Consider the following 25,650-nt stretch of genomic DNA (forward strand, 5'->3'; position numbering starts at 1 on the left):
GGATTCAAGCAAGCCTGGCTTAAGACGGCTGAAATGCCAGAAACCGGTCCTAGGAAGCTTGTTTCCGGTCCAGGGAAGACATGGCTTGGCAGTTCGGGCTGGACTGTTCCCATGAGGCACAGGGTCAGACTGATTTGGATATGGCCATGTCTGAACTGGGGTGGCAGAGTGGGCTAAAGAACGGTGATGGATTCAACCCAGATCAGTTGAGTGGGGGTGAGTGCTTGCAATGTTCAACACTCCGTCCATCATTTCCTTTGGTTTTTGCTTTGTTCGCCATAAGTTGGCAGGGTATGCTCAGACGTGAGTCCCTTGCTCACTTTGCCACTGGATTCAAGCAAGCCTGGCTGAACCCGGCTGAAATGCCAGAAACCGGTCCTAGGAAGCTTGTTTCCGGTCCAGGGAAGACATGGCTTGGCAGTTCGGCATGGACTGTTCCCATGAGGCACAGGGTCAGACTGATTTGCATATGGCCATGTCTGAACTGGGGTGGCAGAGTGGGCTAAAGAACGGTGATGGATTCAACCCAGATCAGTTGACTGGGGGTGAGTGCTTGCAAGGTTCAACACTCCGTCCATCATTTCCTTTTTTTTTTGCTTTGTTCGCCATAAGTTGGCAGGGTATGCTCAGACGTGAGTTCCTTGCTCACTGTTAGACCTGGCACCTTGGCGTGAGTCTCCCTTCCTCTTTTTGTCGCTGTGCCTCATGTGTTTTTATGGTGTTGGCCGCTCAGCGCGCTGTGCCACTGCCAACCAGTGTCGCGGTGCGAGTGCTCCCTATGTAAATTGTATATGTTGGTTGGATTGCAGCACTGGTTGTGCCACCCACAGAAGCGGCCGGTAAAATATGTCTGAGGTCTGCCATCGCAGAACCTGCGTGCAGTCTGGTACTGACATGCTGACCGGCAAGTGCCCACACTTGCCAGTCCCTAAAACCTTCCCTTATTCGCATGTTAGTCACCCCTCTGGTAGGCCCACGGGCAGGGTGCGTTGTAAGCCTAAGGTAGGACAAGCCCGGATGCGTGGCATGTCCTAGTAGTGAATTACCGCCATCTTGTTGTTCACTACTGCAAGGCTACCCTGTTCTCATAGGCCAGTATGGGCGGCCTGGATTATTACACCCTATGATCCTAACCGACCCAGGGAACATGGTAGAAGATCGAGTTTAGTATGCCTGAACTCGGAATAATAAGGTACATCTTTTCGCAAGGTTTATTTTAATATTCCGGGTTTGCAAATGCCGCTTTTAGAAAGTTGGCCTTTGCTTGCCTAAACCTTTCAGCCGCCTCTGCGTGATGTGTATCTGATGTCTGGCTGGTATGAGTGACAGGGCTGGGGGAACCCAGATGGGCAGGGCTAGGTAGCCTGGTAATGAATAGGACGATCGACAGGTAGATGGGTGGGAGGAGTGCTCCTAGGCTCTGAATAGGACAGTGCTCTGCTACCTCAATGCCGGCTCCGCCCCCTGTGGAGCGTCTGATGACTCTGCCCTGCACTCTGAAAGAAGAAGCCTGCATCGCGTAAACAAAGTGCTCAGAAACCGGACTGAACTAGGCAAGGGCCCCCCTGGCCTGGGAGAACAAAAGATTTGCTGTATAAATGGAGGAGCCCTGCTCCTGAGAAACTAGATCCGCTTTTGACCAAGAAGAATCTCTGCCTGAGGAGGAGGCACCGGGAAAGCTGTAGGAGGAAGACTGTCCCTATCCTGGGGGATTGGCCTGCAGTGGTGACCTTGCTGCCAAAGGAGAGAAGAGAAACTGTTGCTGAAGACTTTCACTTTACTTTTACTTTCAAGACTTGTGCTTTTCCAAAACGATCTCCAAGGGCTTGTAACTGAGCTTGCCCCCTGAACTGAGCCCCAGGACCATTGGGCTCTACCTGATCTTCACTCGCCTGCTGCTGGACTGTGGTGTCCTTTCCCTCGCCGGAGCTGTGACCCTCGTGCCCCAGTCCCTCCTTGAGCCGTGACCAGGACTGCTTAGCCGCCCCCGCCTTGGGAAGAGCCTCGCTCGATCGGAGCCGCTCCCCCTACGCTGTGCTGGGCTGCCCCGTCACCTCGCTCTTTGGAGGCTCGCTGTGCACCTTCACCCTCCCGCCGGAATCGGCGTTTGTGAGCATCTCCAAGCCTCGGACGGCCCGGACGTATCTGCGTGCCCGGCTGCCCCGCTTTGTTCACCCGCCACCTGCAACACCCCGCTCTTGTCGTGAGCCTGAAGATCAGACCCCCATCGTGAAGTGTGGGAGCCTCGGACGCCGCCTCGCCCTTCTGTCGAAGGGCCGCTGAAATCCCGCACCCGCCTTTGCGTCAAGAAACAAGGTACTGTACTCACGAACTCGACCGCGAGCTCGCATCGGATCCAGGGTCCGCAACGTTCTTATTTCCCTGTCATCGGCTGTGTGCTTCCTGGGCGCTGCCTCAGCACAAAGTGCGCTGAGGCCTACAGTTACCTTGTGCCCGCCTAAAGAACTTTCCGTAAAACAAAGAGAACTTTACCGTATTTCCAAGAATTGTGGCCCCATCAGTTCAACGTTACTGGGCCTTGTATTTGAATCTGCTGAATCTACATAAAAGCTTATTTTTATATACTTCCTGATTGGTGTCCGTTTGTGGTGCATGCAAGGGGTTTACTGTATGTGTAATTGCATTTGCTTAACCGTGTACGCCTGAGACTTAGCCTAGACTGCTCACGCCACGCACCTAGAGGGTGAGCAGGGGTTATTCTGGGGAGTCATCCTTCGCCCTGACAAGAAGTAAAGGGTCCCTGCTTGTTGTGGGTTCACACCTGCGTCAACCAGAGCCCCCTCATTTCTAACATTGGTGGCGGCGGTGAGGATTTACGGATTTGCATTTGCGGTTTGCGTATAGTGAACCACTGATCACCACGTAGTGAGAGCAGACCAGTAACACAGCCACAAGACTAGAATTTGTTTTTGTTTTTCCAAGAATCTCCGTTGTTAGAACCATGCCTGGTTCACTTCCCGCCGGAAGGGCAGCTTCTATAATCTCTGGATTTGAGTACATAGATTGGGAAGAAAGCGCACTTCGGAATTATAGCAATGAAGAATTGAAAGGTTTTTGCTCCAAGTTCAGAATTGCCCAAACTGGATTGAAAAACAAGACCCAATTCGTGAAGGCGCTGAGGGCCTGGTATGAGTCAAAGGCACCAGAGAATCAGGTGGAAGTGGTTCCACCAGAAAGTGTCCATGAGTTTGGCCGAGGCCTGTCGCCAGAAGAATTGGCAGACAGGGCAGCAACCCGGGCACACGAGGTGGAGATGGCAAAACTTCATGGGCAGATGGATATGGAAAAACAAAGACTAGCCATGGAAGAAAAGAAACTACAATTAGAGCATGACATGAAGCTGAGGGAGCTGGAGCTGAAAGCAAAAAGTTTGGAGCTTAATCCCTCTGGTGGCAGCACACCGCCAGTACCGGCGGAACCAAGAGTTTATATTCCCAAGGATGTAGTGAAGGAGTTCTTCAAGAATGACGACATCGGGCAGTGGTTCAGAGCCTACGAGGTAGCCATGTCTTCCCACCGGGTCCCTGAGAAAGATTGGGGAGCGGGGTTGTGGGGACGGTTCCTGAGTGAAGGGCGGGACACACTGTTAGATTTACCTGCTGATGTTCATAATTCTTATGCCCATATGAAGGAAGCATTGATGGCTAGGTATGGGTTGACCCCTGAGTTATATAGACAGAGGTTTAGGGGTTGCACTAAGATTCCCAATAGTACGTATGTGGAGTATGTGACTTTCTTTTGCAGAGCGCTGGATGGTTGGGTAAAGGGTAGTAAGGTAAATGATTATCAAGGGCTTCTTGATTTAATGGCATGGGAGCACTTGTCCAGTAATTGTTTTCCTGAGCTACGCCAGCACCTGATCGATAGTAGGCTGACTAACCCTAGGAAGCTTGCTGAGGAGGCGGACCGCTGGGTCAGTACCAGGGTCCACAAGGGTACCGTGGGAGATTCCGCCAAAGGTGGGCAGGGTCCCCAGCAGAAGAGTGGGGGGGACAGGGGTAAACAGAAGCAGTTCCAAAAAGGGCCCCAAAATAGTCCCCAAGGGAACCAAGGGAAGGGTTCTCAGCCTCCCCCACCCCAGAAACCGACCGGGGCCCCGACAGGTCCTCCTGTTCAAAAGGGGCCCGTAAGATGTTACAGGTGTAACAATTTGGGGCATTTTGCCTCTGATGTAAAGTGTCCATTGTTTGGTAAACCAGCACCCACTGGTGCTCCATCCCGGCAGGTGACTAGTGTAGCCTTGGGGGAGGAAAGGGATGTCCAAGGTGGGTGGGGTCCCGCAGAGATGTCCCTGGTCTCGCTAGGAGACCGTGAAGTGGTCCCTCCAACCCAGCTGCCTGAGAACACTAAGAAGTACAGGCAGTGGGTGACCATAAACGGCCATAGAGTGGAAGCTCTTAGAGATACAGGAGCCAGTGTGACAGCTGTCAGGTGTCACCTGGTGTCTCAGGAGCAGGTGGTCCCCAATGCATTCTATCCCGTTGTTGCCGCTGACAACACAGAGAGACACTGCAAGGTGGCTCAGGTTCCCTTTGAGTGGGGGGGGGGTCTCTGGTACTCTTCAGGTAGCTGTGAGGCCCGCCATGCCTGTAGACTGTTTGTTAGGGAACGATTTGGAGAGCTCACCTTGGGCTAAGGTGGAGCGGAGTGCTCACCTGGAGATGTTGGGTATGCCGGATTGGGCGTGTGTCACCACGCGGTCCATGGCAGCCAGTAGAGGTACTCAAGAGGTCCTGGAGCCTGAGAGGGAGGCCCAGGAACCGGCCTCAGAGAGAAGGAGCAAGGGGCGCGGGAAGCCGGCCCCTGAAGTTCCCACGGTCCAGGAGGAAGCAGACCTTGAGGGGGATGCCCTGGAGCCTACAGGGGAGCAGATAGCTGAACTGGGAGACCTGCCGGAGCTGACCCATTGGCAGCAGGAAGGGGGTCCCACCAGGGAGGACTTTTGCAAGGCACAGAAGGAGTGCCCTTCTCTCGTGGGTATGCGGCAGCAGGCTGCAGACCAGGCCGCAGGTGATCAGTCAGGATCACATTTCGTTTACTGGGAGAACGACCTCCTATATACAGAGCCTAAGGTTGCTGAGCCTGGATCAGCCCGTGCACTGGTGGTACCCCAGGACTTCAGAGCCTTCCTACTGGGGCTGGCTCACGATGTGCCATTGGCAGGGCATTTGGGGCAGGACAAGACCTTTGAAAGGCTTGTCACCCACTTTTATTGGCCTCAAATGCGCAGGAGTTCAGATACTCACTGCAGGACATGCCAGACTTGCCAGGCAAGTGGAAAGAGTGGAAGGAAGCAGAAGGCTCCACTCCAGCCATTCCCTGTGGTCGGTACCCCATTCCAGCGAGTGGGGATTGACATTGTAGGGCCACTGGACCCCAGGACAGCGATGGGCAATAGGTTCATCCTGGTCCTGGTGGACCATGCCACCCGGTACCCGGAAGCCATTCCTCTAAGGACAGTGACGGCCCCCGTGGTGGGACGGGCACTGATGGGAATTTTCTCCCGAGTGGGATTCCCTCTAGAAGTGGTGTCTGACCGGGGTACCAATTTCATGTCCAAGTACATGAAATCTCTTTGGCAAGAGTGTGGTGTAACCTACAAGTTCACCACCCCTTACCACCCCCAAGGAAACGGGTTGGTTGAGAGATTCAACCGAACCCTCAAAGGCATGATAATGGGCCTAGAAGGAGCCATGAGGCGTAAGTGGGACGTCCTCTTACCATGCCTTCTCTTCGCTTACCGTGAGGTGCCACAGAAGTCTCTGGGGTTCAGTCCCTTTGAGCTTCTGTATGGTCACCCAGTCAGAGGACCTCTAAGTCTGGTCAAGGAAGGCTGGGAGCAATCTCCCAGGAAGCCTCCCCAGAATGTATATAGTTACATGCTGGCCTTCAGGAATCAGACTAGGCGATTCAGGCAACTTGCTGAGGCAAATCTGGAAGCCAGCCAGGAGGAGATGAAGCGGTGGTACGACCAGAATGCCACTCTGGTAGAGCTTCAGCCTGGACAGAAAGTATGGGTCTTGGCCCCCGTGGAGCCGTGTGCGCTCCAGGATAAGTGGACCGGTCCCTTTGAGGTGGTGGAGCGCAAGAGTCCTGTTACCTACGTGGTGGACCTGAAGTCTCCTAGGAACCCCTTAAGGGTCCTACATGTCAACCGCCTCAAGCCCCACTTGGAGAGGTCCCAAGTGGGCATGCTCTTGGCAACAGATGCTGGAATGGAAGAGGAGACAGAACCTCTTCCTGACCTCCTGTCAGCCAAGGAGCAAGATGGGTCAGTGGATGGTGTCATCCTCTCTTCCACCCTGACCCCTGAGCAACAGAATGATTGTCGCCAGTTGCTGGGACAGTTTTCTGACCTGTTTTCCCTGGTCCCTGGTGTCACTGATTGGTGCGTCCATGATGTGGACACTGGGGATAGTCCACCTGTGCGGCACAAGGCCTACAGGGTGACTGACAGGGTGAGGACATGCATCAAGGAGGAGGTCTCCAAGATGTTTGCACTCGGGGTAATTGAGTCTTCTAGCAGTCCTTGGGCCAGCCCCGTGGTCTTGGTCCCAAAGGCTGCAGCGCCGGGAGCCACACCCGAACTCCGGTTCTGTGTGGACTACAGAGGACTCAATTCGGTCACTAGGACCGACGCACACCCCATCCCCAGAGCTGATGAGCTCATCGATCGGCTAGGGGCTGCCAACTACCTCAGCACGTTTGATTTAACGTCTGGGTATTGGCAGATCGCTTTGACCGAGGGGGCCAAACAGAGGTCAGCATTTTCCACCCCAGATGGGCACTACCAGTTCCGGGTTATGCCATTTGGGATGAAGAATGCCCCTGCCACCTTCCAGAGATTGGTCAACCAGGTGTTGGCTGGGCTGGATTCGTTCAGTGCAGCCTACCTGGATGACATCGCAGTGTTCAGCTCCACTTGGGAGGAACACTTGCGTCACCTCTGGGAAGTGTTGATGGCGCTGCGCAAGGCAGGCCTCACGATCAAGGCGAGTAAGTGCCAGATCGGGCAGGGTTCCGTGGTGTACTTGGGACACCAAGTTGGGAGTGGCCAGGTGGCACCCCTTCAGCCCAAGATAGAAACCATCCTGAATTGGGAGGCGCCCAAAACCCAGACGGAGGTGAGAGCCTTCCTAGGTCTCACCGGGTACTACAGGAGGTTTGTCAAGGGGTATGGCAACATGGTTGCCCCCTTGACAGCGCTGACTTCGAAGAAGCAGCCCAGGAAAGTGATCTGGACTGACACCTGTCAGAAAGCTTTTGAGGCCTTGAAAACTGCTATGTGCACGGCGCCCGTGCTCTTGGCTCCCAACTTCTCCAAAGAGTTTATCGTTCAGACAGACGCTTCAGAGCATGGTGTGGGGGCTGTTCTTTCACAGATTAATGAGGAGGGCCTAGATCAACCCGTAGCCTTTCTTAGCAGGAGGTTACTTCCACGGGAACAAAGGTGGAGTGCTATTGAGCGTGAGGCATTTGCTGTGGTCTGGGCGCTGAAGAAGCTAAGACCCTACTTGTTTGGGTCTCACTTCCGGGTTCAGACGGACCACAGGCCCCTCAAATGGTTGATGCATATGAGGGGTGAGAATCCAAAGCTGTTGAGGTGGTCCATTTCCCTACAGGGTATGGATTTCACGGTGGAACATCGCCCTGGTACAGATCACGCCAATGCTGACGGTCTGTCCAGATTTTTCCGCCTTAGTGATGAGGAACTCCCTGGGGTAGGTTTTCAGCTGGAGGGGACACGTGTTAGACCTGGCACCTTGGCGTGAGTCTCCCTTCCTCTTTTTGTCGCTGTGCCTCATGTGTTTTTATGGTGTTGGCCGCTCAGCGCGCTGTGCCACTGCCAACCAGTGTCGCGGTGCGAGTGCTCCCTATGTAAATTGTATATGTTGGTTGGATTCCATGATTGGATTGTTTGATTTACTGTCAGACCCCAGTAAAGTGCGCCGGGGGCGCCAGGGCATGTAAATGCGAACACCGCTGGTGGGCTTGCCGCACTGGTTGTGCCACCCACAGAAGCGGCCGGTAAAATATGTCTGAGGTCTGCCATCGCAGAACCTGCGTGCAGTCTGGTACTGACATGCTGACCGGCAAGTGCCCACACTTGCCAGTCCCTAAAACCTTCCCTTAGCCGCATGTTAGTCACCCCTCTGGAAGGCCCACGGGCAGGGTGCGTTGTAAGCCTAAGGTAGGACAAGCCCGGATGCGTGGCATGTCCTAGTAGTGAATTACCGCCATCTTGTTGTTCACTACTGCAAGGCTACCCTGTTCTCATAGGCCAGTATGGGCGGCCTGGATTATTACACCCTATGATCCTAACCGACTCAGGGAACATGGTAGAAGATCGAGTTTAGTATGCCTGAACTCGGAATAATAAGGTACATCTTTTCGCAAGGTTTATTTTAATATTCCGGGTTTGCAAATGCCGCTTTTAGAAAGTTGGCCTTTGCTTGCCTAAACCTTTCAGCCGCCTCTGCGTGATGTGTATCTGATGTCTGGCTGGTATGAGTGACAGGGCTGGGGGAACCCAGATGGGCAGGGCTAGGTAGCCTGGTAATGAAAAGGACGATCGACAGGTAGATGGGTGGGAGGAGTGCTCCTAGGCTCTGAATAGGACAGTGCTCTGCTACCTCAATGCCGGCTCCGCCCCCTGTGGAGCGTCTGATGACTCTGCCCTGCACTCTGAAAGAAGAAGCCTGCATCGCGTAAACAAAGTGCTCAGAAACCGGACTGAACTAGGCAAGGGCCCCCCTGGCCTGGGAGAACAAAAGATTTGCTGTATAAATGGAGGAGCCCTGCTCCTGAGAAACTAGATCCGCTTTTGACCAAGAAGAATCTCTGCCTGAGGAGGAGGCACCGGGAAAGCTGTAGGAGGAAGACTGTCCCTATCCTGGGGGATTGGCCTGCAGTGGTGACCTTGCTGCCAAAGGAGAGAAGAGAAACTGTTGCTGAAGACTTTCACTTTACTTTTACTTTCAAGACTTGTGCTTTTCCAAAACGATCTCCAAGGGCTTGGAACTGAGCTTGCCCCCTGAACTGAGCCCCAGGACCATTGGGCTCTACCTGATCTTCACTCGCCTGCTGCTGGACTGTGGTGTCCTTTCCCTCGCCGGAGCAGTGACCCTCGTGCCCCAGTCCCTCCTTGAGCCGTGACCAGGACTGCTTAGCCGGCCCCGCCTTGGGAAGAGCCTCGCTCGATCGGAGCCGCTCCCCCTACGCTGTGCTGGGCTGCCCCGTCACCTCGCTCGTTGGAGGCTCGCTGTGCACCTTCACCCTCCCGCCGGAATCGGCGTTTGTGAGCATCTCCAAGCCTCGGACGGCCCGGACGTATCTGCGTGCCCGGCTGCCCCGCTTTGTTCACCCGCCACCTGCAACACCCCGCTCTTGTCGTGAGCCTGAAGATCAGACCCCCATCGTGAAGTGTGGGAGCCTCGGACGCCGCCTCGCCCTTCTGTCGAAGGGCCGCTGAAATCCCGCACCCGCCTTTGCGTCAAGAAACAAGGTACTGTACTCACGAACTCGACCGCGAGCTCGCATCGGATCCAGGGTCCGCAACGTTCTTATTTCCCTGTCATCGGCTGTGTGCTTCCTGGGCGCTGCCTCAGCACAAAGTGCGCTGAGGCCTACAGTTACCTTGTGCCCGCCTAAAGGCCTTTCCGTAAAACAAAGAGAACTTTACCGTATTTCCAAGAATTGTGGCCCCATCAGTTCAACGTTACTGGGCCTTGTATTTGAATCTGCTGAATCTACATAAAAGCTTATTTTTATATACTTCCTGATTGGTGTCCGTTTGTGGTGCATGCAAGGGGTTTACTGTATGTGTAAATGCATTTGCTTAACCGTGTACGCCTGAGACTTAGCCTAGACTGCTCGCGCCACGCACCTAGAGGGTGAGCAGGGGTTATTCTGGGGAGTCATCCTTCGCCCTGACAAGAAGTAAAGGGTCCCTGCTTGTTGTGGGTTCACACCTGCGTCAACCAGAGCCCCCTCATTTCTAACACTCACTTTGCCACTGGATTCAAGCATGCCTGGCTGAATACGGCTGAAATGCCAGAAACCGGTCCTAGGAAGCTTGTTGCCGGTCCAGGGAAGACATGGCTTGGCAGTTCGGGCTGGACTGTTCCCATGAGGCACAGGGTCAGACTGATTTCATATGGCCATGTCTGAACTGGGGTGGCAGAGTGGGCTAAAAAACGGTGATGGATTCAACCCAGATCAGTTGACTGGGGGTGAGTGCTTGCAATGTTCAACACTCCGTTCATCATTTCCTTTGGTTTTTGCTTTGTTCGCCATAAGTTGGCAGGGTATGCTCAGACGTGAGTCCCTTGCTCACTTTGCCACTGGATTCAAGCAAGCCTGGCTGAAGACGGCTGAAATGCCAGAAACCGGTCCTAGGAAGCTTGTTTCCAGTCCAGGGAAGACATGGCTTGGCAGTTCGGGCTGGACTGTTCCCATGAGCCACAGGGTCAGACTGATTTGCATATGGCCATGTCTGAACTGGGGTGGCAGAGTGGGCTAAAGAACGGTGATGGATTCAACCCAGATCAGTTGACTGGGGGTGAGTGCTTGCAATGTTCAACACTCTGTCCATCATTTCTTTTGGTTTTTGCTTTGTTCGCCATAAGTTGGCAGGGTATGCTCAGACGTGAGTCCCTTGCTCACTTTGCCACTGGATTCAAGCAAGCTTGGCTGAAGACGGCTGAAATGCCAGAAACCGGTCCTAGGAAGCTTGTTTCCGGTCCAGGGAAGGCATGGCTTGGCAGTTCCGGCTGGACTGTTCCCATGAGGCACAGGGTCAGACTGATTTGCATATGGCCATGTCTGAACTGGGGTGGCAGAGTGGGCTAAAGAACGGTGATGGATTCAACCCAGATCAGTTGACTGGGGGTGAGTGCTTGCAATGTTCAGCACTCCGTCCATCATTTCCTTTGGTTTTTGCTTTGCACTTTATATTCCTCATGTATCACAGTTTCAGTGATAATACACGGAACAAAGCATATAATATATTTCACAAATTCCTTCGTTTGTGCAAAGGAATGGTCAAGAAATGGTCCTAAAGCTTTACTAGTTTAAGTAATCATGCAAGATTACTGACCTTTTCACCTTTTTTACTTAATTACTTTGTCAACATTTGTTATGCCATAATAAACAAGCTAATATGATTTAAGGCCATTTTTTCCTATACTGGGAACAGTCAGGAACCGTTTCATGCTTCCTAAGTAGATTGAGCAGCACATCCTTTTACAACTAGGGGCATAGCTATAATTACTGTCTCAAATACAATGTCCCAGGGACCCAGTGGAGTGAAAGGCCCACTGCCAACCATTTATGACTGTTTTATTACTAAATAATCAGGCATGAATGACTCGTTTTCCTTACTTGCCCTAAGGCCCATGGCACTTGTTCTACAGCACTGGCTGTGACCCTACACACCTCTAACAATAGCAGATTGTCCTGTGAGTAGCCAGCATTTGATATTTATTCACTTTGGACAGTGGGGGAAGGTCATGTCGTACTGATGGTTTAATGAACACTGTAGCTTTAAGTACAGTTTATCATTAGTGATAGTGGGAAATGATCACATGTAGTGAAGCACACCGAAACCAGCTAGTGACCCGCTGGGCACTAGAGGCTTTAATGCAGTCGTCCAAATGAGCATTAGCCCAATGGGGTCATGTGTACATCAAACCAAGGGAAACTGCAGTACACGTACCCTAAGCCATTTAACACCCCTTCTTAATATATCGAGTGGCTTATTCAGTGCCATATATTATGCATAACTCAGGGAAACATTTCTTCCCAGAGTGGCACTTCCAGCGATGTAATTTATGGCTGTGTCACTTTTGGCGATCACTTAGAAATCAAAGTTTTTGTCTTACAATCCCATCCCACTCACCCTGAACCCAGCACCACTTTAAAGGGATCTAAGATATGTGAAAGCACATTGTTTTAAATTGGTGTGGGGCAGGTGCATGAGTGATAGCAGTACAGCACCTCCTCCACTTAGTAATGTAAAGCTGGGAGGCCTCCGACCCTGCAGGCATCGGCATGCCATTTACATGTTAGTCACTACTAGCTGTCTGCACTTTTCCCTCATGCTAGCTCTCAAAATTCCTCTTGCAGTGGTTGGGTTTGCTCACCACCATAGCTTGCTCTATTCCATTTGGGGACTGGGGTGGCAACAATTTCCAGGGCTGCTTGTGGTTTTCAATCCGGCCCTGGTCCTGACTACCTTCACCGCGGGAGAGACATTTACATTTAGAACAACACGCCATTGTTTTATACCCGTCATCACAAATCATTCATCATATCAGTCCTGAAGCTGTCTCAAAATAAGATATTTTGAATAAACAACCAAACATTAGAAATAGTTCTAGCCATGATAATAAAGCAGAACTGTATTTTACTGTATTGATTGTGCTGTATTACTTTAAAAGGTTTGGGGGAATATGTTTCAAAGGATTTTGTTTTCGCTGCGAATCGCAAAAAAACCAGCGTTTGCAAATACAAAATCGCAAAAGGAGATGTATGAGGCATTTCAGCCTCGCAATCTTAAGGAATCGCTAAATTAGCAATTTCTTAAGTTTGCAAAAGCATTTAAGAAGTCGCAAATTGCGATTTCTTAAATGCAATGTGACACGCACCCAAGTTGTGCGATTTCTCCTTAAGAAATCGCAAATTACCACCAACTTCAAGTTGGTGGTAAGTTGCGATTTCTTTGAAATATGCACTTTTATGCATATTTCAAAGTGCCATGTGGTGTACATACATGCACATTATGCATGTATGTGCGCCATATGTGCTGATTTCAGGGGTGCATCAGGGTGTCATCATGACACCCTTGCACCTTTGAAAATATTCTCAATTTGCGATTAGCAAATAGCGAATTGCAAATTGAGAAGGACTTCCCATTCATTGCTATGGGCCTCCTGGCCCATAGGAATGAATGGGAAGGTATTCCTTAATTGTGATTTCGCAATTTGCTAATCGCAATTAAGGAATTTTAAGAAATCGCATAATTTGTGCGATTTTTTAAATACATCCCGTTTTGCAATTCTCAAATAGCGATTCTCAAAAAATCGCTATTTGAGAATCGCAAATGGAGATGATGATACATATGGCTCTTGGTGCTTAATTGCACAAAACATTGCATATAAACATACTGTCCGTCTGATTTCCTTTCCTCCAGCCAATTCCTGTAGGTATGGCATTGCAGCTACATTGTGGAAGCCCCAATCCACTCTGTGGAGTAATACTGTTGTCCTCTGTTTAATAAACACGCTCTCAAAGAAAGCTAATCACGACCTGAACATTCTAACTATAACAAGGACTCACTTTAAGGTGTATTTTCCACAACCATGGCCCCGCCATCTGTCAAACGTGTGGATCCATTTGTTATCCTATGTGTCCCAGAAACCATTTACTCTCGTGTTTGTTCCTCGTTAACACATTGCAATCTTTTACCTGGAAAAAAGTGCACTATTGTTTAACAGAAATGTATATGTTTGAAAAGAGATAACCCTGGATCAAATTCACTCTTAAGTTGAATTGATTTTCCAGGAATTTATTTACTCTTAGAATTGTATTCCCCCATACATCACTTTTAGCAATAACTCTTTTTTCAATTTTATTCATTGTAGAGTATCATTTTCATAGTAAATATTTGTCAAAAAATACATCTTTAGCATGACTACCCTCAAACAAAGTGTCACCCTCCTGACTTCTCACTTATTTTGTAGTTCAATTGTTTTTTCTAGTAAATTCATCTTGTACATGAACATTTAACTTAGGGGCTGATTAGGATGGCAGGGAGACCACCACCGAAAGGCTGTTCTGTGGTGGTCTCCCCACCATCCTAAGCAGCTTCCCCCTGCCAGATTGTGATGGTAGGCGGTGTTCAGGCGGGCAGAAAGCCCAACCGCCACTTATCCGACAGGCTCCTTGAGCCTGCCGGTGCTGCGGAGGGTAGCAGGATCCCTACAATGGTGGTGGTGCATACCAGGCACTGTTTTAGGGATTAGGTTGGTCCCTTCACGCCAGCCTTTCCATGGCGGTTCACGCGCCATTGAAAGGCTGGTGGGGATGGACATTGGAGGTTTGTAGCTAGTTCCCCCTTCACCCTGGGCCCTATTCTTTGGGTGTGTGGGGCACCTATGGTGACCCCCCAACAGATCCCTGTACCAAGTGACAGGCACTGCATGGTGCCTGTCACGTAGTACAGGGATGTGTTACACATCCCTTTTTTCCATTGCGGTGGGTGCTGCAGCCAGCAGCATCTGTCGCAATGGAAAACATGCAAACTGCGACTGCCACGGTGGTGGTCGCATTGTGATTTGGCCTGTGAGACACCCGACACTATGTCGGTCGGTCCCCATCTCTGTTAACCAGGCCCTTAGTTCCAGAAGGGCAAAATTCAGTCCAGATTTTATATATAGTGAATCTAAATCAAAATAATTTCTATAAACAGGAGAAGTCTTAAAATATAGCATAGAGTTGACCTTTCAGGACCTATATTGTACAACTCTAGTACAATGTGGCTTTTCTCACACAGTGCTGACCACACCCGCTGGTGAATATTTTGTTTTTGATTTGATCTGGTGTTCCATAAAGCATTTTTCTGCAAATATATGTGTTTTCACACAAAAATGGTGCTCTTTCTGACAAGTTATTCTCTCTGTTAAATAGTTACTAATACTCCATTTAATTTAGGAGCTAGTTACACACTTTGATAGAAGGAACATGTCTGCCCAACTTTTTGAAAATAACTCTTTTCTCTCCTTTTCTCATTATAACAGCCAGCAACGTAATTACCAATTGCAATATTGCATATGCTGTGAGAGTTTCTGCCTTTATGAAATTAAGTTCCTCATGAACTGTGCTAAAAAAAAATATGCAGAAACCTAGCCAAGAGTTATTTTTGAGGAAATAGTAGATCTTGTCATTTTACACAAATTCCTTCAACTTTTACTAGTCCTCCTTAGCCCAGATATCCAAAGAGATGGTGGATGCGCAAAGTCGCACATAGGGCCTTATTTAGATTTAGGTGGAGGGGTTACTTCGTCACAATGGTGACAGATATCCCGTCAGCCGAAATATCAATCCCATAATATACTGTGAAGTCACACATGGAACCTCCCTGATCTGTAAAACCAAGCCAGACATCTGCAATTAAACACTTACTGTAAATTTGAAACCACCAGTCTGTCTTTCATTGATAAGGTTTTGCCAGTGTGAACTTTTGCCTCTACTTGGGGCAGATATTTTTTTGCAATATGGTGCATGGAATCTGTGTGGGTCAGGTGCAGCCAAATGATGTTGTACCCACAGTAAACCGAGACCAAGTGCTTGTCTTCATGTTACCGTGGAAGAAACAGAATTATTCTGATTGGTTGCCAACATTCCTTTCAAATCAGCCCAGTAGATAATGCCAATCAGAATTCAGAAAGACAAAATCAGTAAATATGAATAGCTTATACAAAATTAAAAATAAAATATTTCACCGGCGTCACCAGAACTTCTGCCCATTAACATCTGGCACCTTCTGCTTTAAGAATGCAGCGATTGATGTATTATGCATTTTTGTAAAGACAAAGCCTTGCAATTTGAAAAATGGCAGACTTTTCAACAAAAAAGCAGGTTGTGATATGCAAAGGGCATATTGCAAGTCACATAAGTCTTTCCAACTCAAAAATTGACCAATGGTAAATCTAACAATAAAGTTGGTGAAAAAAGAAAGGTAAGTCCTCCTCTTATTTGTGAAATGGTATGCAATGTATGAATGACTTGTGACAGCAATTTTTCTTGCAGATCATTGCACTGTTAGTAGTTCCCAAAAGGACCTGTTAACACATTCTCAAAGAGGGACTTGTGCTAGGGGGGCAGCTTTCACTTTGTACTTGAGAATGGTGGTTCTGCCATTGGGGAAAGTGGGCAGAGGTTTAGTGGGACCACTGCATGCTTCCCCAAATGCCAATTCACAGAATGGCATAATTTGACAGGGGCTGCATAAAATAACAAACTGTAAGCATTCCATGAATACATATGCAGGGGAGTTGTGCTGTCCCTTGCAGGCCACCATGCCTGTATTCACAGCCATCCACAGGGCGTTGCAAAAGAGCTCCTGTCTCATGCTTATTTGAGAAACATTCTTTTTTCTATGAATTCCTGTGAACCTAATGTTAAGAAGACCTTCTGTTTACTAACTTTTCCTGGAAATTATTCCGCCTTCTGCTTTGCAGAGTTCAACTTTCTCTGATGAATTCTGCTGTGGCATGCAGGATATAATTAGCATAATTGCAAATCCGGCAAGATTGAGTCTTTCCCCGTTCCAAGGTCAGTAAAATGCATACTTGTAAAGTGGCTAGTTGTAACAACAGCAGTAAGACACGCAAAAAAAAAAATCAATCTATCTATCTATCTATCTATCTATCTATCTATCTATCTATCTATCTATCTATCTATCTATCTATCTATCTATCTATCTATCTATCTATCTATCTATCTATCTATCTATCTATCTATCTATCTATCTATCTATCTATCTATCTATCTATCTATCTATCTATCTGACTATCTGTCTATCTGTCTGTCTGTCTGTCTGTCTGTCTGTCTGTCTGTCTGACTGTCTGTCTGTCTGTCTATCTGTCTGTCTGTCTATATATATATATATATATATGTATATATATCAGCAGCGGCCCGTGGAGGGAGTTCCGTGGGGCGGTAACGCGGGGCGGGGTAGGGGCAGGGTGGGGGGTTCTAAAAACCGGAATATGGATAATTACAGGTAAGTAAACAATTAAATAAATAAAACAAATTTCGTAGCGCGCGCTGCATCGCATTTTGTATACTTACCTGAAATTATCCATATTCCGGTTTTTAGAACCCCCACCCTGCCCCTCCCCTGCCCCACCTTACCGCCCCACGGAACTCCCTCCACGGGCCGCGGCTGATATATATATATATATACATATATATATATATATATATATATATATATATATATATTACCTACTGGCGGTCGCCAGTAGGTAGTTATAGTTAGGACCCCTTTTCCATAGGAAATCCGCAACATTTTATTTTGAATAACTTTGGCGCCGGTCGATGAATCCTCGCGAATTTCTCAAAATAGGTGGGGCGCTACGCTCTGCTCCTACCCTGAAAGTCTCGGGGGGATTCGTCAAGCGGGGGCTGAGATAAAAGGGGGGTCCCAAAACGCGTTTTTCCCATGCATTTTTCCATAGGACCTTTAGACAGAGCTACAGCCCGAACGGCTGAACAGAATTACTAGAAATTTGGCAGAGAGGTAGTCCCTATGTCAAGGAAGTGCCTTTTGTAGGTTTGGTGTAAATCTGTTCAGTAGATTCTGAGAAAATAGCCTTTAAATCAATATATATATCTGAGCCCGCTTACGGTACGCTTACCGTACGCTTACCGTACGCGTACGGTGGCGTGCGCGAGCGCGATTCTGATTGGCTCTTAGATCTTAGTAAACATTCGAATCGGCCGAAACCAGGAAGCGGCGTCCGCCATTTTGTCTCTCGCACTGAGTGTTATTTATCAAACATGATGCCCAAAAACATGTTACGGGGCTGTTTTGACAACTCCCTCCCACATAGTCATGTTGAGGGAGTCCCCAAACATCCCCCAAGAGCAAAACGGTTTTATTTTTTTTTCGGCAATTTCGCCGAGTACGCTTACCGTACGCTTACCGTAAGCGTACGGTAAAAAATAGAAATAAAAAAAACACTATCCACACTTACCCCACCCCCTGTGCTTTTGGTGGCCGTAGACCACCAAATGTACAGGGCTTATTACATCAGTAAAAAAACTATATTTTGGCAACATGAAATTATAAAATCGAAATAAAAAAAACACTATCCACATTGACCCCACCCCCTGTGCTTTTGGTGGCCGAAGGCCACCAAATGTACAGGGCTTATTAAAGTTGATAAAAACCGTGCACGGAACGCACCGCGTTAAGTGGGCGCGCACGCCTCGAATGGCGTAAAGTAACTTAGCATTTAAAAAAACGTACAAATTCACTGAAAAAACCATAGGTTTCACACACGTTATAGTTAGGAATTAGCATTTAAAAAACCTTGCAAATTCACTGAAAAAACCATAGGTTTCACACATGTTATAGTTAGCGGAAATTTTACTGATAAAAAACCAATGAAATTGCCCCGTTATAGTTAGTGCTGGCAACTATAACTCACGCGACCGCAATCTTCTGCTGATGACATATGTGTCTTTATAAAAAAAATATTTGTAATATATGTATAGCTAAAAATGTATGGAAGAAGACATGGGCAAATAAGTGTCTAAATACAGTATTAGCATCAGCAGAGGATTGCGGTCGCGTGAGTTATAGTTGCCAGCACTAACTATAACGGGGCAATTTCATTGGTTTTTTATCAGTAAAATTTCCGCTAACTATAACATGTGTGAAACCTATGGTTTTTTCAGTGAATTTGCAAGGTTTTTTAAATGCTAATTCCTAACTATAACGTGTGTGAAACCTATGGTTTTTTCAGTGAATATATATATATATATATAGTTATTCAGATTCAATATACTAGCAATGTCTTCTATTCTCTGATGACAGTGGTGCACGGATTTCTAAATACCTTAACATAAATTGTTAATGCTGCTTCAGGTGTAGTGGCACTGGCGTCCAGGAGGCCCTTCAGAAAACAGCCTTCCCCAATAGTTTTTTTTCAAACTTTCGTTTCAATAGTTATATCACATTAACAAGGAGTGAGCAAATTTGTAGTTTATGTTTTTTGTGGGACAGCCAGCAAGTTGTGGCCTTAATCTTTGAGGTGGCCACATATTTACAACAATATGGTGCAGCCCTGCATTTCCCCCTGCGCAAGCACTAAGCTTAGCAGCCCCGTGCCAACACGGGCACCCATGCACCATAGTGCAAGGGTGTCTGCATAGAGGGGAAGATTGTTTATGTGCGGGAAGGTCTCCCTTCCTGCACACAAACAATCTTTAAATAATGTTATGTAACTTTTATGTGTGCTGCTTAACGCAGCACGCATAGAAGTTGCAAAAAGTCATTAAAAAAAACAAGTTGATGTGAGAGAAGGGTCACCTTCCTGCCCATAAACAATCAATCAATTTGCTGTTTCTCTGTGTGTTGCACAACGCAGCACACATGGGAACAGCAAAAACGAGGAGATATAAAGCATTTCTCCTTGTTTCACTTGTTTAAGACCAGGTTTTCCCTGTTCTTAATTTTGGAGCTGCCTCATATTTACGCCACCCTTGTAAATAGGGGGCAGCATCAAAATCAATGGGTGTTGCGGTGGAACACCCACCGCAACACCCATTGCCCTCCCCTTTCACGCTAAGTACAGCGTAAAAGGGCGCCTTATTTACAAGGCAAGCATTAAATAAGGCAAAGCCCCTATCGCCACAACAACATCACTGAAAGTGACATTGTGGTGGCAATAGGGGCTTGTAAATATGCCCCACAGTGACTTTACAAAGAACTTGCACCCCGTGCAACTCCAAATTGTGAAACTACTTTTAAATTCTAAAGCCTCAATCTGGGCAACATTTAGGACCTGATTTGGAGTTTGTTGGGCGTGTCTCTCTCCTCAACCATGAGGGATTTCACTTCCCCTTATTACCAGTGCATTTAATTCAATGGCACTTGTAATATTGTGGACAGGGTATCTGGCATATTTGTGATAGATTAACACTCCTCCTAACTGGGAATCATGCCCTATAAATTTATGGTAAACGTTGTAATAATAACAATAAAACAAACATCTGTAAGGATCCTCAATTTGATCAGTTGTGAATATGTGTCATGAAGGGGATGGCATAATATATCTGCCAACTGTAAATGAGGCCACACATTATGAAATATTGAAAACTATTTTAGAAATAATGCACTAACATTTGCAAAAAATGTTTTTTTTAGGTTTTTTAAAGTCAACCATCAGGATTCCAAACAACTCCTTGTTATTCAGTGGACAAGGCAGTTTCAAGAAACACCATCCAAATCCTTTATGGGGAACAGTTCTGCTGCCAAAGGAGAACAACTGGAAGAAGAGCCACGCTCATTTGGTTTGTGTGGCCAGCGACCTACATACCTAGCTTCCTCCTTCAAGAGACTAGATGTAATACCTGTGGCAGATTACTGTCCCCAACAACATCATTTTTGCTCCCCCAGGAATTCATGTTCCCCGAACTCCATCAGCTGTGGCTACTTCTGTCCTAGTTCCTGAGACAGCCCCGTCCAAAATAACCACTGTGCAACCAGGACCTACAACCTCTGTGATCACATAGTCAAGGTCACAGGGGTCTTTTGACAAGGCTGGGGCATGAGATGCTACTGGCAGGGAGGCACAGGATACAGCTACCAATGTTAACACCATGGACCAAAACCTGATGGGTGTAACTACATAGCAACAGGAAGTGTTGGGACAGATTATAGAACTTCTAAAGCCTAGAAGGATCTCCTGAGCACCTAGAATGAGATCCATTGGACCCAAATGATGTACTAGATTGGCACACATGTCTACACTTCTATTTCCGGGGTGGTGCATGATGGCTTTAACGCGTTATCTGCAGCAGGGTGTAATTTAGTTGCTTCTATCTGTGGTCAAACAGCTTCTGTTGATAGTTTGTTCCTAGAAACATTCCCAGCTGACAGCTACAAAGAAACGGGGAAAACTGTTGCCTATGGAGCCACCTGTCACCACAACAGTTGATACTCAGGTCACTTGAGTGGCTCCTAGGAGGGGACGTTAATCTGTCCTGGTTGAGGAAAATAAGCACTACAAGCTGGAAAAATGAACTCCTTTTGTGAACGTCTGGACTATTCATCCTATCCACCTTCTTTCCGCACATTTCCTATCCACTTGTTAAAGAGTTTTAATTTGGTAGAAAATAATGAATAATTTAGGTTTACTTCAGTTACCGTAACTAGGCTGCAGCAGCCCCAATCATGAATGTAGTGCTCTAAAAATGTGTACGTGTATTTTAGGGAGATGAGTGTTCCACGTGTTTGTCTTTCTTTAATTCAAAAAATCAATGGAAATGCAGCCTCAGCCATGGTATGTCTTAATACAAATTTATAGCAATGTATTCTTCTCTCCAGACAAAAGGTGGTGTTTCTGTAACAAGTTTAAGGTCACTTAGCTCAGATCTACTGTAGTTGAACAAGCTATTGTATTCCTGTGTTTTTATAATGTATGATTTAATCTCCTTTATTAAATATGTACAGATTTAACCTGTACGATGCGTTAAGAAGGGGGAGTTTCTATTGGTTTTGTACTAACTAATATCTTTATTGGTTGTCATGAAAAACATTTTTAAACCAATCCTAAATGTATTGTCATGTTATGAAAATGCATGTGCCTTCTCTTCCACAAACATTATAAAAGACATGGTATTTTAGAGAAGAGCCAATGATTTCACAGTGCTCATTTGGGATTTTTTGGGAGACTGATTCTATGTCAGTCTATTTTGCAGATTTATTATGATATTCATGATTATTCAAATTGTTTTGACTTATGAATTACTCTTTTTGCTCTATGTAATGATACTATTTGTTAATGTACCTACAACTTTAGCAGCTTCAGAATCTTGTCATTGCAGGCTTCATTAATACCCTTGGACCAAGACTATGAGAGCCTCAGATATTCCCATTTCCACTAAATGACTTCTCATTTCTTAATTCAAGGGCCAACAACCTCATGGACTTTTGCCTGGAAAAGGCTCATCTTTCTAACATACCTCTTATCTTATATTCTCAGAATTTGAAATTGTACTGTACTACATTTTGTAAATAATAGAAAAATGCAAATAATGGGCTGACTTTTATAAAAAGAAATGATAGATAGAAGAATATTTCAAACATTCAAAAAGTGAAATGAAGGTGGTAACTTAAACACACGTTTATTGGCTGCAGATACTACACATTTTCTTATATCTTATATTAAACTCAGTAACATTGGCATTGCTTCATGACTGAGAGAAGTACACAGATCTTACTCGTTAACACATCACACTAGTGTTCAGCAAACTCGATGTACAGTTCTCTCCATCATCAGTTTCTGTGCAAGACTACAATATACCCACCAGTTACTTGCTAGTGCTCCAGCATATGACAGGGTGACATGATCTAGGAAAATTAAGCACACATTAATATAATTGTGACAAATACTTGCATTTTAAAATTCAATGAATAAAAGATTTCAAGGAATACACATCAAGAGCTCTAACACATCCAATCACACATGACAGTCTCATCGTTGTATGCCATATTTCAAATATATCCTAATGTCTTTTCATGGCAATTGAACTACAATTTCTTCTCAAATATTTATGAAAATATTCCTAAATACCCTGAAAAATTATATCCTTGGTAGCATACAATATAAATTAGGATATGTCCATTTTTTACTTGTAGATTTACATTGTACTTCAACACTCTCATCATCAGAAAAGGATGCTTTTATTGAGTTCATTGAGACCCCTACCGTCATCTTCATCATCACTGTCATCTTGCTGATGCATCTCACAAACAATACATTGGGGTTCCCACTGGTAGTCAACATAAAGCATAAAGGAGAGTTTCCTCCACAGGTCAATGCTGTACAGCATACCTCATTACACAACAATACTGACCTTTCTACAAGAGTAGAGGAGGGCGCCTTCAGAGTTGTCCAGAACCGGGCCTTCAGGACCCCTAACACTGGCTCCACATGCCCCCTGTTTGCACATGAGTCTCGTTGAAGCGGACTTCTCTTGGCACTGCAGAGATTCTCAGTGGAGTTACAAGCCATGTGTGGCTAGGATAATCTGAGTTCTCTGAACAATAAAAATCAAAATACAAATGCAACTTTAATTATTTCTGAATTCCAACATTAGAAAAAATATCACCACAAATTTACTGTCATCACTTAGCAACAAGCCAAATCTTCATTGTTGCAAGGTTTTACATCTACTGTGGAATGCAGCTGTTGTGCAGCACTATAGAATCATGGGTTGAGCCAGGAAATATTGCATACTCACTGGTGATGTAGAGATCTGGTATGCACAGCACCTGCACATTGATGGAGTGGAAATGTTTCAGTTTGTAGTACATTTTCTCCCGTTCATGTGTTGGCACCAATGCAATACGAGCTACATCTAGAGCACCAACAAAATGTGCTATGCCATCCAAACCATACAAGTTTGATTGTTATAGTTACAGTTAGCTCAAGTAACTATAACTCGTGCCCTAAGGTAACTATAACTTGCTCACCCACCATACACAGTTTTCTCATTAATAATTTAACAGCAAATGTTTCAGTGATATTATCAATTATGTCATAGAAGATGTCATCAGTGATGTAATATATGGTGTAGTAAGAAAGGCATGAGCTATAATTACCTTAGTGAACAAGTTATAGTTACTTCAGATAACTGTAGCTATAACTGCTGAATTTCTATGCTTTTGTGTGTGTAAAATTTGAACTCTTTCTAAACCCTCCTGTTACCTTTTTTTGTGAATTTCTAAGATTTGTTTTACTTTCTTTCCTAACTACAATGACCCAGTAACCTTTGTTTTTTTCAGTGAACTTCTGCTTTTTTAACATAAAGTGATATTTAATAACCATACACTAATCCAACTGTCGCCTTAGGCCATGTGCGGTGGGGGTTGGCCGCAGGGCCCTGCCTGAAGTCAGGTCCTGCAGCCCTCTCCTCACAAGCATCCAAACCCACGCCGCGCAAAGTCTTCAGTCGTGCATAGCAGTGGGTTGGCCACAGGGCCGGGCCTCCTGACCAGGCCCCTGAAGCCAACACCCTAAAGGCAGCCAACCGATGTGCACCTACCAGAGGCCCTTTTTGCCTCAGGACCCCTTCCCCCAGGGTCCAGTGCATTTTTCAGGGGAGGCACAAAGCCCCCCTGCCCAGGTTTATTTTTGTCCCTGGGATCCCATCCCCCGGGGCCTGCACATTTTGTGGGGGAGGGGTGCAATTGTCCCATCCCTGAGCTGATTTTGGGAGCCTATCCCTCGGGTCCAGAGTACGGTTTTTAGGGGTCGGGGGTCTGTACCCAACCCTGAGCCATTTGGCCCTGGGGACCCCACCCCTCGGGATGCACCGTTATATTTATGGGGAGGGAAACACACAGCACCCTTCCCCGGGCTGCTTCCTGCCCAGGGGACCCGATCCCCAAGGGCCAGTCCTTATTAAAATGTGGAAGGGGCACGCAGCTCCTCTACCAGGCTGATTTCAACCCTGGGGACCTCATCTCCTGGGGCCCGGCCACTGATGAAAGAGGAGGGAGGCACACAGTCCCCCTCCCTGGCTGATATTTGCATCGGGCCCCCATTTCCCAGGGTTTGGAGTCTCTGGTCTCACTATAAAGGAGTCCCTCCTCCCAGGAGGTCCTGTGGGAGCCACTGACATCTTCCTTTTCCTGTGCAGCAGCTTGCTCTCGCAGGCTCTAAAGTGAGGGACAGCTGCTGTCCAAGGTATAGCTGTTCTCCCTGGGCCTCCCTGGGCCCAGGAGCTCAACCTGGTAAGGTAAGGTCCAAGTTCCATGGGCTCAGTTCCCTTTTGGGTTGACAAGTCCTCTCCATGAGAAGAGGGGTCCTGAGCTTTATGCTATTTAGAAGCTGGTTCCCTAGTCTTCTTACTTTTTCTCTCGAAAGGTTGTGCTATATTTTCAGGCACCAATACTTATTTTTTACCCTATGTAATGCCTTGTACTCTGGTTTTTACGCACACCATCTCAGGGCTTTACAGCATGGCTGCATAGGTTTTAGCTCTACCTCAGCCCATGCTGAGGTCTCCAGAACATTTCCAAGCAGGCAGGCAACTGGGAGCCTTAGAGAGAGTGCTACCTATTTCAGGCCTGTAACCCCCGTCCCAAGCTAATGATACCATAGCATGGGATGGTCTGTAGTGACACTATCAGCGTTTTATGACTGGATAGGTCTTTCCAGTCTGATATTATCTTATGAAAAACCAGTGCATCTCTCACCATAGTGACACTGGCACCTGTATCACTCAGGGCAATTACTCTAATCCCATTCATCGAGGGAACTGCTGGTACTTCTTTAAGTTAGTGGGCCAGAAAGCTAAAGTGGCAAAAATTATCCAACTCTCAGAGATTAAAGTTGTGTCAGTGCAAACCCTGATTTGCTCTGGGCACACTATTGATTCCATCTGGAGATTTGCCACACCTTTCCTAACTGGAGGCCGACTACGGGCATTCTTATTAAGGACAGTCGGAATCTCGCGTTTTGTGTCCTATCTTCTTACAGGTATGACACCAAGCCTTCAGGGGATCAACATTTCTACCCTTGTATCCAACGGTGGTCTGGGAAGACTTTTGGGGCCCACCCTCCTGAGCAGGTTGTCAGGGGCCTTTAGAAGACTCTTGGTTTTTATCTTTCGGGGTATTACCCTCTTTCCTCTGGGGATGATTTGTAACCCCCAGTGGTAGTTTGGCCACACTAGTCTTGACCCAATGGTCTGCCTTTTTTCACAACTCTTGGGGAGTGATCAGACCTGTGTTCACCAGATACTGGTGCAACTTTTAATTTGTGCCATTACTTAAGATATGTTCTTTCATCAAAAGACTATAAAGCCCAGTATAATTTACTGTCT

The sequence above is a fragment of the Triturus cristatus genome, chromosome 5_2 (assembly GCF_964204655.1).
Source record: "Triturus cristatus chromosome 5_2, aTriCri1.1, whole genome shotgun sequence".
Taxonomy (NCBI): Eukaryota; Metazoa; Chordata; class Amphibia; order Caudata; family Salamandridae; genus Triturus; species Triturus cristatus.